General features: G+C 36.6%; 1 protein-coding gene across 5 annotated transcripts in view; it reads left to right on the top strand.

Annotated features, from left to right (window-relative positions):
• Positions 1-13,618, top strand: part of CDIN1 (CDAN1 interacting nuclease 1) — a 274,152-nt gene that overhangs the window by 174,009 nt on the left and 86,525 nt on the right. The gene's annotated exons all lie outside the window — the stretch shown is intronic.

Raw genomic sequence — 13,618 nt, 5'->3', positions numbered from 1 at the left:
TAAACATTTAAATGTAGAATATTCTCCTGCTTATCTGTCCAAGAAAGCTTAAAACCATCTCAAGGGACCATGAAATTAGTAAGGATTTCAGCACCTGACCCCGTCTTCCAGTATTCCTAAAAAGATAATCTTTTTTTTCCTAAAATAATCCAATTGACTCTTAAGAACCTACCTTCTCATAGGAAAGAGTAGGGTCCTTATTAAGGGGGATGAAATAAGGGGGGGCAGAAAACAACCTCTAATCTGTGTCATAAGGTCTGTGTTTGAATCCTAGCCCCTATATTCATAGGTTCTGTAACTCTAGAGAAGTTACTTAATATCTGTGTCCTAGTTTCCCCACCTGAAAAATGGAGCACTTGTTGGGAGCCAAGATATTGGTTAAACTGAGGAGGCATGAGATTTATGCCCACACTCCTACCACACCAGCCATTACTGTTGTGAACCAGAAAGCTATGGTACAGATAGGATGGTTTGGGTAGATTTTGCCCTGAGGTGATCTGGGACCCAGCTTTGGGCCCTTTTGGATAAGGAGGATATAAAGTTATCTCTGATATTCTGACTGGGAACTCTAAAGACCCTAGGGAGCCTCTTTGCCAACTGCTTTTAACCTCCTTGACAATAGATTTTTATCTTCTTGAATGGCTTTTAACCACCATGGGATCTACTAACTGGGAATATTGGAATGTGTTGTTAGTAAAAGGACTGTTTGTTTAGACCCTCAGGTGATTGAGTGACCCATTGAACCAAGTGAGGAACCGTGAGCAGTATTAGCATTAACACTTTGCAATACCCTGCCTCACAAGAAGATTCCATGTCAGCAAGTCAGATTTTTTTGTTGTTGTTGTTGAGGACAAACTGTTTTCTCTAAAATTGAAGCTCTAAAGCCCAGGAAACTGTGATTTTTTTTTCATCAAGATATTACATGAACAACTTTTCAGTTACATAGATCTTTTATGAAATGGGATTCAATTGTATTTATGTAAGGAACTAAAAAAATAATATGATTAATAATCATGTTGACAAAATGCATTAGAGAAAAAAATGGTTTTGTTTCTGGGTGATTAATATTTTATTGTCTTTGTATTATCACTAACTATCCCAAAGATTTCAACCAGATCTTTGAAATTTGGCCCTACATGCCTAGAAAATCCTAAACATAGACTACACTATAGTATCATTAATGGGCACAGGAAACAAGCAGATGGGACTTCAAAGGGAGCTCCCTTCACTGGGGTTAGGATTTGGGAGGAGATGTACACCAGGAAATATAGCCCATAGCAAATTTATGTACCCCTGGAAAGATGAAGGACTGAGCTAATTTAGCCAGGTTTTTGAACCATTGGCTCCAGCTAGTCTGCTCCCCTAGAGGCAATGCAAAGCTAATACCTTCTGCCACAAAAATTGATTCGAATTCATTTCTTACCTCTAAGTATTTTTAAAGATCTGTTATTTACCCAGCCAGGCTAGAGACTGCTTTTACGTGTCTGTGGTGACCTGGCAGAAATACTTAGAAGGCAAGTCTCCCACAGCCTCTTAAAGGATGGATTTTCAGATAATGTCCATAGTTTCTTCTGAGTCCTGATATGCCCAGGAAGCTGCAATTAAGCCCAATCACAGATTTCCAGTTATTTCAGTCTTGTTAAAATTGGGGCCACTGTTTCCACACTGATCACATGTGCCTCAAGTTGGATTGTGAAGACTGAGCAATGGAAGCTCTTGCAAACCTTCAATTACAGCAGCCTTCGTAGGCACTGCTGCTATATACTAACAAGTAGTCATCAGCATCAACAGAAGACAGATTGACTAATAATTAGCAAAGGCAGAAGAGAGGGCTTCTGCAATGGTAAAATACAACAATTTGCTTTTCCATCACTTGCAATGGAGGTAGTTATGGGATATTGAGGCTCCATTGTCCCAAAGAATACTTGACACCGTGATTAGCCCTAGTAACCTTATAATATTTGATGAGGACAAGAAAAGTGTTTTTGTGACTAAAATCTTATTATAGTAATGATTCCACATAATAAGTAAGTACTATTTCTTCTGTATTTTGAATATGAATAGCAAGTATTTTCCTAGGCACTGGACTCATATTTTCTACCATTGTTAATTGTTTTTAAATCTCCTGTGTTTAGAAACAAAGCAATGGACAGAAATGTCTTACCACATTTTTTAGAGTGATCTTTCCACTAGAGACATGAATGTGGAGAAAATATAAAGAGATCATGGAACAATAAAGATGATGAAATGAGTTGAGGATGCTTAATTAGTGATGTCTCCTCTTTCAAATGACTCTGGCTTACAGGTTATAACCCTTACATGTTTAATCTACTTTCCCCACGGTATCCTCAGATTTACAAAAAAAAAAAAAGACATTATCTTATATTAAGAGATTTGAACATGAGCAAGATCAGATTGTCCTGGAACAAGCTACTGAAGAAAGTTGTATATTCCCTAGCCCTGGAGTTCTTTGAAAATACACTAGAAATCTTTCTGATCTATGTGGCTTAGCCAGTCACCACCTGAAATGTGGGAGGGGGTTGCTAGATTTCATGGCATCTGAAAGACTCAGCTCCAAATAAGATTAGAGTAGGAGTCAGAAGCTCTGGTTTTAATTCCAGATCTGCCTCTGTTGCTCATCCTTCATTCTTCGGTTTGTTTGTTTGTTTGTTTGTTTTTGTCTTTTTGGAGGAGGGAAGGCAGGGCAATTGGGGTTGTGACATGCCCAGGGTCACACAGCTAGTAAGTGTGTCAAGTGTCTGAGATCAAATTTGAACTCAGGTCCTCCTGATTTCAGGACCTGTGCTCTATTCACTACCCCACCTCACTGCTCCTCATCCTTCATTCTTAAAGAGGACCAATGACATTATGAGGGTGATGTCTTGATTTGCTTCCACTTACTAGCTATAATGTACTGGGCAAATGACAATCTCTCAGTCTTAGCTTCTTCACTTGTAAAATAGGTATAGTAATACCTGGAATATCCAATAGTCAGGGTTTTGTGAGGATTAAGAGAAACAATATACATAAAGTATAACAGAACCATAAAGTGTTTGATATGTGCTTATTTACACATATATGGAGATGTTGATGATGATAATAACTCATCTGTGGGATTTTCCAGGAAGATGGGCTCTGTGCATGCCAGAAATCACAAACATGTAAACTATAAGACTTGAAAATACATAGAATCATAGTTATTCTTAATTTAGAGATATACTCTATCTAATATCATTAATTGATTCCTTGAAGACACGACTTTGAGCAAAATGATATTGAGAGACACATAATTTCATTGAAGCACAGCTTACTTGAGCAGAACAAAACCCATTCAGGCAAAGAGTAGTAAGATCTCCAGTCAGTAATGACCCTCCCGTTGGACTTAGTTTTGTACTTCTCTAATGTACTTTTATGTTATTTCATATCCTACTTATCTGTGTATGTGCCTCATTCCCCTAATAGGCTATCAGAAAAATGAGGGCAGGGACTGTATGTTATTTAAACTTTCCATATCCCTTGATGCCCAGATTTATGTTTTTCACAGAATAGGAATTTAATAAATGTTTATTGAGTTGAATTGAATTGAGCTGGAGTGTCGTGGGCCAGGAGTATAATTGCTTGGCAGGGTTTGGTAATAGTATGTTTGATGATATTATTGCAGAATTATATCAGTCAGCTGATTTTTACAATAAAAAGTTGTGAATTGAGACTAAATTTTGAATATGGGAAGCCTGGATTCTTGAAATAAAAGCATATTCCTTTACAAGTGTTATAAATGTTAACTCTTATTTTCAACTACAGTATCCTGAATTTGGATTAAAAAAAAAAAGAATGCCAAGTATGAATGAGTTTCCTTAAATGGATGGGACAGAGAAAGGGCCTGTGATTCCATCAAGATAGAATCTCCCAATTGAGGGATCATCTGCCAGAACAAGTCAGTACCTTCCCTGCAACTTCATAATCTTAGTAAGTTACCTAGAGCACTGAGAGATTGTGTCATTCTCAGGATCACACAGCCAGTATGTGTCTGAAATTAGACTTGAACCCCATTCTTCCTGGCTCCAAGACCAGCTCTGCACCCATTATACTATGAAGTTTCCTTTAATGATTTTATTAAAAAGAAAAGATTTATAATTAGTAAAATTCTAAGCACTTCATAAATAGACTAAGATACTTAAACTTGAGATCTTTTATGTTATTTGCTTAGCTGATTCTCCATCATCAACAACAACAGTTTATTAAGCACCCACTCCTAGGCAGCTAGGTGGGGCAGTGAATAGAGCACTGGACTTGGCGTCAGGAAGACCTGAGTTCAAATCTAGCCTCAAACACTTACTAGTTATTTGACCCTGGGCAAGTCACTTAACCTCTCTTTGCCTGAATTTCCTCATCTGTAAAGTAGGGATGATGATAGAACTTTCCTCTCAGGATTGTTGTAAGGATCAAATCAGGCATTTATAAAGCATTTAGCAGAATGCCTGATACATAGTAAGACTATATAAAATGTTATCTGTTATTATTATTCTGTGCAAGAAATAGAAACCAGGGGTGGCTAGTTGGCACAGTGAACAGAGCACCGGCCCTGGAGTCAGGAGGACTTGAGTTCAAATACAGCCTCAGACACTTACACACACACACACACACACACACACACACACACACACACACACACACACACACACTAGCCGTGTGACCTTGGGCAAGTCACTGAATCCCAACTACCCTACCTTCCCCTCCCCAAAAAGGAAAAAAAAAAAGAAATAGAAACCAATAATCTCTAATTAGTGCAGAGGTCAAGTTCATTCTAACTCTTACAGAAGCACAGTTCTTCCTAATGTTCACATGTACCCTGACCAGTATCAGTGACAAGTACCATGAAAACATATTAGACAAAATAATAACAATTATTATTAGCATTTATGTAGCACTTAATATGTATCAGTTACTATGCCAAGTGCTCTGCAATTATTATCTCGTTTGTTCTTCACAACAATCCTGAGAGTTAGATGCAATTATTATCCCCATTTTACAGCTGAGGAAACTGAGACAGATAGGTTAAGTGACCTGCCCAGGGTTGCATAGTTAGGATGTATTAGAGCAAAGCTGATCAGAACTAGGCCCACCCAGGCAGGGAATCAAAGACCCCTCTCTCCCCAACATCTTTTTTTTTTTTTATATTTCTAATGTACTTATGTATTATTTTGTACCATAGTTACTTGTCTCTTTCCAAATTATCTCAAAGTCAGAGTTTGAAGCAATTTTACTGTAGATAGAAAGATGGATTTTTTTGGTCTGTCTTTTTAGAATTCAATAAAAGTGGCTTTCACTAAACTGATTATGAGGCAGTCTATGTTAGTTATTAATATCATAGAAATGAAATCAGTGGTTGTTCCCCACTTCAGGTCACCTGTGAATACAGGGAGACCAAATCTACAGCATCATGGACTGACTAAGCAGATGCAGTCTTGTGTATTGTCCATCATGATCACAAAGACCTGGCCTGTCTTAAAATTACCAGTGGTCAATTCAGTGTTTCTGTACCTGTAGATCTATTGGGCAAACCAGCGTTGGTAAACTGGCCCGACACATGACCAAAGGATGAATTTATTTTGCTTGACTATGCATATTTGTTATATGGGATGTGTGTATATATATATAATTTCCCCCAGTTATGGAGGGAGAAATATGGATGAGGTAGCTGTAAAGAGAGGGTGGGAAGGAGTGGATCAGAGAAAGAAAAGAGAGACATTGAAGCCCTGGCCATTGGTTAACATGAACATGAAGTACAGCCAGATCTTGGAGAGTGTAAGCTTCAAGTTCATGGCTTAAGTCATGAGCAGACTCTGTAGCTTCTGGTTACTCCCAGTTTCCCTTGTTTTGACTTCCTATTGCTAAATCACTCCCTACCACTACTGAAGTTAGAGCTTAATTCTGCTGGTTTGTCGCTCTCATGTCATTAAGCTAAATCCTAATGAACTTATGAAACTGCCTTCTTGTTGTCCCCTGAGAATCTAGGCTGCTTTCTCCTAGCTTCCATCTCATCCATCCTTACTGCTTGGTTTGGGAAAAAGTGGCTCAGTCTTATAAGAAGTGAGATGTTCTGGGGTGGCTAGATGGTGCAGTGAATGGAGCACTGGCCCTAGAGGCAGGAGGACCTGAATTCAAATTCGGCCTCAAACACTTAACACTTACTAGCCGTGTGACCTTGGGCAAGTCACTTAACCCCAATTGCCCTGCCTTCCCCCTACAAAAAGCAAAAAAAAAAAAAAAGAAAGAAAAACAAGGGAAATGTTCAAAATGGTGACCTCCCTTAACTCCCTGGGAAGGGAAGTCATACCAGTTTCCTGAATCTTCCTCCCAGTCCTGTACCTCTCCTCCGCTTCCCCCATTCTCATAAGATGAATCATGAACCTTTAGAAATCCAAACTCTAGAATCCTGTGCTTTACCCTACAGTTTTTTCAACTAGGGATCTCTTCCTTTCCCTCCATCCCCAATACCGGTGCTCCCTGTTCAAATTTTATATTCTGATTTTTGGGTCTATATTGATGTAGTGAGTTTATTTGCCAGCAGAACTTAATAAAACATGGTGTGGGTGCATCTAGGTGGTACAGTGGATAGGGCAATCAGCCCTTTAGTCCTGAGGACCTGAGTTCATATATGGCTTCAGACACTTACTAGCAGTGTGACCCTGGGCAACTCTTTTAACCCTGATTGCCTCCAAAAGCAAAAATAACAAACAAGCAAATACATGGTGGCAATATACCCCATGTATCTGTATCCAGCAATTTTACCAGCTAGAAACAATCACAGAGAAGTAAGATGGTTTTGAAAGTCATGTACCAAATTTTTTATATATTTTAAAAGAAAAGCAAACTGTATACCATGGAGATTCATGGTTTCTGTTATAATGCTCTTTTTCAGTTCTACTTTACATATGGAGATTTTGATCTTATATGAGTTTGTTAGGTTCAGAATATGAATAAATAAAAATTTTAACACACAAATCAATGACTAAACTGACCACAAATTTTAGACCCTTGTCTGGTTCATTCTTAATATGTAGATCCACTATTAGCAAACCCTGCAAATGTATTGAAGGATGGCTACAACCCTTTAAAATAGTTCTTTTGAGGCTATTGCACTGTCAGTACCTATGCCTTAATGTCAGCCACATCTAGAAAATGCTCTGGAATGGTCAAAGGTTGGATCAATATATCTCTATCACGTTATTGGGAAGGTAATTGAGATTACCAGTGATACTGACTGGGTCCATATTTTCCTATGTGTATACAAAAGACAACAGTGAAAATAAGTGATATGGTTAATAATGTACCAAAAACTGAGTACCAGTGAATAAAAATGATTTCTAATCTCATAATCACAATCTCATAACTCCCATTTGACCAACATCTATAAACATTAGTTTTAGAAAAACGATGTTCTTTCAACAACATGCTGCCCATCATGTTTAATTCGGTTAGACTGAATTATTTTGTGAGCTTACAGGTGACCTTTATTGTATAACATATAGCAATACTGGTTTTCTTCATGAGTTATAAGGGTTTAGAAAGTTGTACCAACATGTAGGAACCCAGCACTTTAACAAGAAGATGTAGAGTAAACCTTGGGAGTTGCATTTGTCAAGAAGCTAGGAGAACTGTTCATGCATACCCTGCTTCCAAGGCTTCATTGGCAGCGCAAATATAAAGAACTGAAAGGTCATTCTTCTTCCTACAGTATGATGGTTTGTTGACATATTTTGACACACAAGTACAATGCTGAAAGGTTTTGACCTTACTGCAACACAGAGGGACTTGGGGCTAGTAAAGCTATCTGACACTCATTGAATTCCTCTTTCCTTCTCCTTCCTCATAGAAATCTACACACCTCAAACACAAGAGCATCACCCTTCCAGACAGGGCAAATGAGTGGCTTTTGAAATTGATCTTTAATAAACCCTTTTTCTCCCTTTTGTTTTTGCTTCAGCCAAGCCAAAATCTCATGTGGGCATTAATAACAAATTCAACAATCTTCATTTGTATCTCATCTATTTAACTTCATGAAAGTAATGTTTGGGAGAGAAAAACTAAAGGATCTGGGAATCTTATAAAATGCCCAGTGTTTAACTGCCTGTCTTTATTTTCATGAGAAAAACAAATTTTTCATGGATTTTAATGACTGGGGTCTCTGAAAGACAGAGACAGAATCCGTGTTCTACATAGCTCTTAAAGTAACTGCCTGTAGATAAATGGACCATTGGTGTTTGGAGAGGTTGAGCTGTTAGCTGCTGAGGCATGGGGAATCCTTAGATAAGAAATTCAGAGCTAGAAGAGATCAAATCAAATCCAGCCCCCTCAATTTACAGATGAGGAAACTGAGAGCAAAGAAATGACTTTTTCTAGGGTTACATAGCTAAGGCAGGAGCTAAACACACAGAGAATTTTCTGCCATATGCAAATATACCCCCACTCACCCATCATTACTTTTCCCTGTTATAAAATGGAGTGCTAAGATATGCCACTTTCACTTGAAGTGTTTGATATATAAAGCAAACATTATTTTGAATTGAAATTTCAGGTTGCCTAAATAATCTCTGTCACTATGTATATAGGTAGACATCCACAACTTTTATCATTTATATTTCAAAATATGTAAAAAAAAATAAATTCTGAATACCCTAAGTGATGTTCTTCTGGAGAAGCTGATAGGAAAGCATTTTTTCTCCACTGCTATTCCAGCTAGGGAAATAAAAATAATTATAATAATTTTCTTTGAGCATTATTTAGATTATACTTTTGTTAGTGTGAAAATTAAGGAGAGTTGGGGTATCATAATTCACTGTACTATGTTACCCAAGGAGTGGAAAACACTAATAAAATCCACATTCTGTTATTTCAGCATGATAACTTATCTTGGACAAAAGTCTTGTAATTTAAGTTATCTATGTACTTTGGAGTCTGAACTTAGGGCTTAACTTACAAAGGCCCTTAACATCTATGTTGGAATGTTTATCAACTATCCAGTGGTACCCAGGATATTTTTTGCATCTTTGAATTATTTCTCTTTTCTTTTTCTCTGCTCTTTCAAACATCGTCACATCACCAAAGACTAACTTATATTCCAGACAGAGGGCTTTCAGCTCCAATCTACATTCCCGCAAGGCTTCAGCTCCCATTTTCCTGGTGTTTCTCATTCAGATTAGACGTCTAAGTTTGTGTACTATAGAAACTGACAGCACAGATCTTGCTATGCCTTGCCAAAGGCCTGGTCACAGATTCTCCACTGTGTCAAAACAGAGTAACCCCCATAGACCTTACCTTTCAACATTTCTTGTAATTTTTAATTGACATTTACATCTGACAGTTTGAATGTACTTTGCATTGTAGAGTCTTTACATAGGAATAGTTAAAAACCTCTTTCCACTTAACTATTACATCATATAATGTTACTTAACAATGACAGGTTTTAGTGCCAAAACTCAGGCAACTAAACCCTTTTCTCTCACCATTCTCCACTTGCCACTACTGCCCTCTCACTAATTCTTCAAATCCATAAGAGATCCATTTTAAATGGCAACAGCATAATTGAAAGAAAGAAAAAAATCCTGACGTTCAAAAATGACTAGTACATAAATTGCTATGGAGTTAAATGTGTTTTTTTTTACACCATACAAAACATGAGATTTTAAACTCTGCTGTATTCAGCATCTGCGGTTTTCTTTCTTCAGACACTGCCAGACACAGTAAGTCCATGGTGGTGCTAGTGTTATAGATATTCACCATTTTGTGTCCAGAGTAAACCATGTGTAAGGTCCTGTTGTTTCACTAAATTCCAAGACCTTTTCTTAATTTTCAGTAAACCTTCTTTCTTTATGGGAGGAAGGGGGAATAATTTTCTATCAGTTAGCAATAATTTGTTAGAGTTGATCATAAGTGTCAGGAAGCAAGGACCCAGCTGAAGCATTTTGTCACCAATAATGCAGTTTTCCTTCTAATTAGTTAATTTACATTTTATAAATTAAGGGCAAAAATCAGATGGAAAATAATATCATAGCATTAACTGACCTATATTTGTATCTGCCAAATTTAAGTTAATTAGAAATTTAGATGCTGTTTGTTTTATGTGTCAAAAAAGCTCATCTTTTTTTCTTTTAAAAAAAATCTAGACACACTTTTTTCCCCAGCATTTATCATCTAAATAATAGTCTTGCCAAGATGGCAGCCTCATAATAAACTCTTTTCAGTGGAGTGATGGGTAATGAAGCTTGCTTGTGAAGGCAGCGAAAAATGTTGTCTAGCCAAATGCGTGAATATGATGGCTAGAGAATCAGTGGACTTTCTCAGTCATCAATCTTTTTAGTAGCCTCTTATACATCTGAATATTTTGATAGATGATCTAATAATTGAGTTATCTATCTTTCTAACTATCAGAATTGCATAAAAATTATTCTCACATGCTACTGAATATTAAATATATTAGGCATCCAGTAAATTTTTCATAAAAGGGCCAAAAGGTGAAGCATTTTTGTTATTCCATAAACACTTCTTAATATAGTGAGTGGGAAACTCTCCAGAATATTCAACTGTTAATTCACTCTGAAAGAAACCAGTTTATAAATCAAACCAACAAAATAAAACAAAAGATAACCAAAAAATGACCTTACGATAAAGTTAGTGAAGCCAATGACTCTGAATGGTTAAGTGCAGAATTTAAGTACAGTCCAGTAGTGTAAAATGGATTGCATTAGGAGATCTAATGAACTCAGAAATCTTGTAATGGGCACTAATAGTGTCATTGTGGACTATCCATTGTCGTTATTGATAAGCTCTTGGTTTTCCTGTTTTGAGAGAGAGAGTATTGGGATAAAAAAAAATTGCTTATGGCAATTCACCTAGTGAAATAATATTTCCTGATTTTCTTTTAAGTTTGAGAAGGCTCAAGCCTTTATTTCTTTCTATCAGTTTGTGTGTTTGTTTGGTGATACTTTACCATGACTAAGTTTTTACATCTCCTTGACACCAAACTTGCTGTCACCCTAAATGGAAAGGTAGCAAAGAAAACAGATCAAAACAAAAGTTGTTCCCCTCCTCAGCCCTCCCCCCAGCTTGACTTCCCTGCCTTCCTCCTTTCAAGGTGACTTTGCTGTCAGGGCTTCCCAGTCGTAACAAACAAGAAAATAGCCCTATCCCAATAATACTGTGTATTTGTTTTCAGTTTGAAGTGTTACCAACCCTGAACATCTTGAAAGGCACTCAAATTAGCAGTTTAGGTCCTACCTTGTAAATTGGATTTCTATTAGCAAGTCCTGATGATAGCTCTTCATCAGTGGGATGGGAAGAAGTTGCTATCAATAGCCCTAGCACTCTAAATACCTTTCTCGCCCTCCCCCCCATACCACATTTATTGTAAGTCTCTCATCAGAAAGCTGTGCATGCATGCTGAGATCACTAGGATTAATTGCTTTCTTTTGAAAAAAAAAAACCTTAAAATAAGTGCAGCAACTGTTTTTGCTTTTCAGTGCAAGAGCAGGGAGTAAAATGCAAATTGTACAGATATACTAGCTCAAGATGTAATAAAAATAGGCATTTCTTAGGGCCTGGTGGCTTTATAGTTCCTAAAGGTCTTGTTCAGCCTACAAGTACAAAAAAAAAGGGCCCAGTAGCTGAGTGTTAAAAATCAATTAATTCAGTGAATTCAAGCTTTTATTTACTTCTGTATTGTTTTAATCTTTGTTTTGTTTTGTTTTTTTTTCCCCCCTGAATCTGTATCAAAAATAAGCACTGGGAGGACCTTACCAGTTGTAGGAATTTCACTGAGTTATAGCTGAGAAATGAGCTCCTCCTTGAGATCTGAAGCTTTAGCATTATATAATTTGAATTGAAATATCAGTATTATCTATGCCTAAGAATATATCTGCTTCTAAAATATCTGCTAAAATCAACATTTTTCAAAAACAAGATGGCCATATTGGGAATTTGTTTTTTGAGGGGGGATGGTCTTTTCTTAATCAAAGTAGCAAACATCTGTGTTCTTTCTGCTCTCTCTTTTGATTAGCATGGCCTCATCCATCACTGGTCTTTGATATGAACACCCAGAAGTCATGTCCTTTTGTTTTAAATGATAAATATGCCTTTGTCATGAATACACATTGGCAACCCAGGATTTACATCTGAATTGTCAAAGTGTAACTGCACAGCTTCAGTGATGAGTGACATTATTAGTGAAATAAAGAAGTTTTTAATTTGTCATGGATAATGCTTAGATGGTGACATTGCAAGACTGTTGGTTGTGGCACTGGAAAAAGTTGTCCTTCATTAACTATTTTTTCAAGATTTGTCATTTATCAACGAGAGGCAATCTGCTGCAGGAAGGGTCTTTGCAAACATTTCAGTTTTCCTGCCTTCTACTTGTCTCTTCAGGTTTGACTATTTAGGTCTGATGTCTAGTTAGTTCTTATCAAAACTATTGCTATCTGAAGTACCGGCCTTCTCTACTAGTCAAAGTACCAACATCTGGATTTTCTTCAGTCTAGCTAATATTATTAAATAAAGTTCTTCTTTAAACTTGAGCTGGTCTTTCAGCGTCTGTCAATTATATCTAAATGAATGTGTTCTTAGAGGTTTTGTTCTCACTCATTTGTGACATTCACACACCAGCACGTGTATACAAAAACATTTTGTACATGCATAACCACACACATTATGGCATTTAAATAGATAAGTACAAAGTGTAAGATATAGTATTATACTCTAAGTGCATAAATAATCATAGGGAACTTCTGCCTAGCAAATGTTACTTTTCTTTTTTATTTTTGCTCTCAATTAGGACCATTTATACACGATCAGTTAGAAATATGAAACAGTATGGCAGCCTTGCTCCTCTTTCCAACCCACAAAAAGAAAAGCTGATTTTAGTACATTGGGGAACATTTTAAAGTATTTTTCCATGTTATACAAATATAAATACTTCAGTTAATTTTAATTTAAACTTGTTGGAAGTGTTCCTTAATGACAGAAAGATAGCAGTGAATGCCACAGATGACAAAGGGTTTTTTAACTATTTGGAGACAAGAAGAAAATCAAAGAACAGATAGAAACATTTGCTGGAAACATTTGCTGGATAAAGCAATGATATTAATCCAAAGGGAAGAACTATTGAACTCCTGTTTTACTTCTCTATTCTCTACCAAAGAGAGTGATATGCATATTGGGAAATACAGAAGAATGAATAGCTAATAGAGAATTGAAAACAAGATGATGATGATATTTGTTCATATATGTATTACAATTTTTATGAGATAAGTAAGGATATGATAAGAGAGATTCAAGCTATTCTCAAGAAATTCAAGTCAGCCTGGCCCGGATTAACTACATACCAGGGCTATTGATGGCATTTGAGTATTTGTGGAGAACAGCAGATTAACAAATGTTAAGCCATTTTTTAAAGGGAAAGAAAATAGCTTCTTCAATTTTTAGGACAATGAGCTTAACATAGCTCTTATGAAAATTCTTTCTTTCTTTCTTTCTTTCTTTCTTTCTTTCCTTCTTTCCTTCTTTCTTTCTTTCTTTCTTTCTTTCTTTCTTTCTTTCTTTCTTTCTTTCTTTCTTTCTTTCTTTC

This window comes from Petaurus breviceps, unplaced genomic scaffold (assembly GCF_028583685.1).
Source record: "Petaurus breviceps papuanus isolate PSGF00001 unplaced genomic scaffold, PetGlider_PUasm1.0 37, whole genome shotgun sequence".
Taxonomy (NCBI): domain Eukaryota; kingdom Metazoa; phylum Chordata; class Mammalia; order Diprotodontia; family Petauridae; genus Petaurus; species Petaurus breviceps.
The sequence above is the reverse complement of the archived record's forward strand: the minus strand, read 5'-3'. Positions and strand labels throughout refer to the sequence as shown.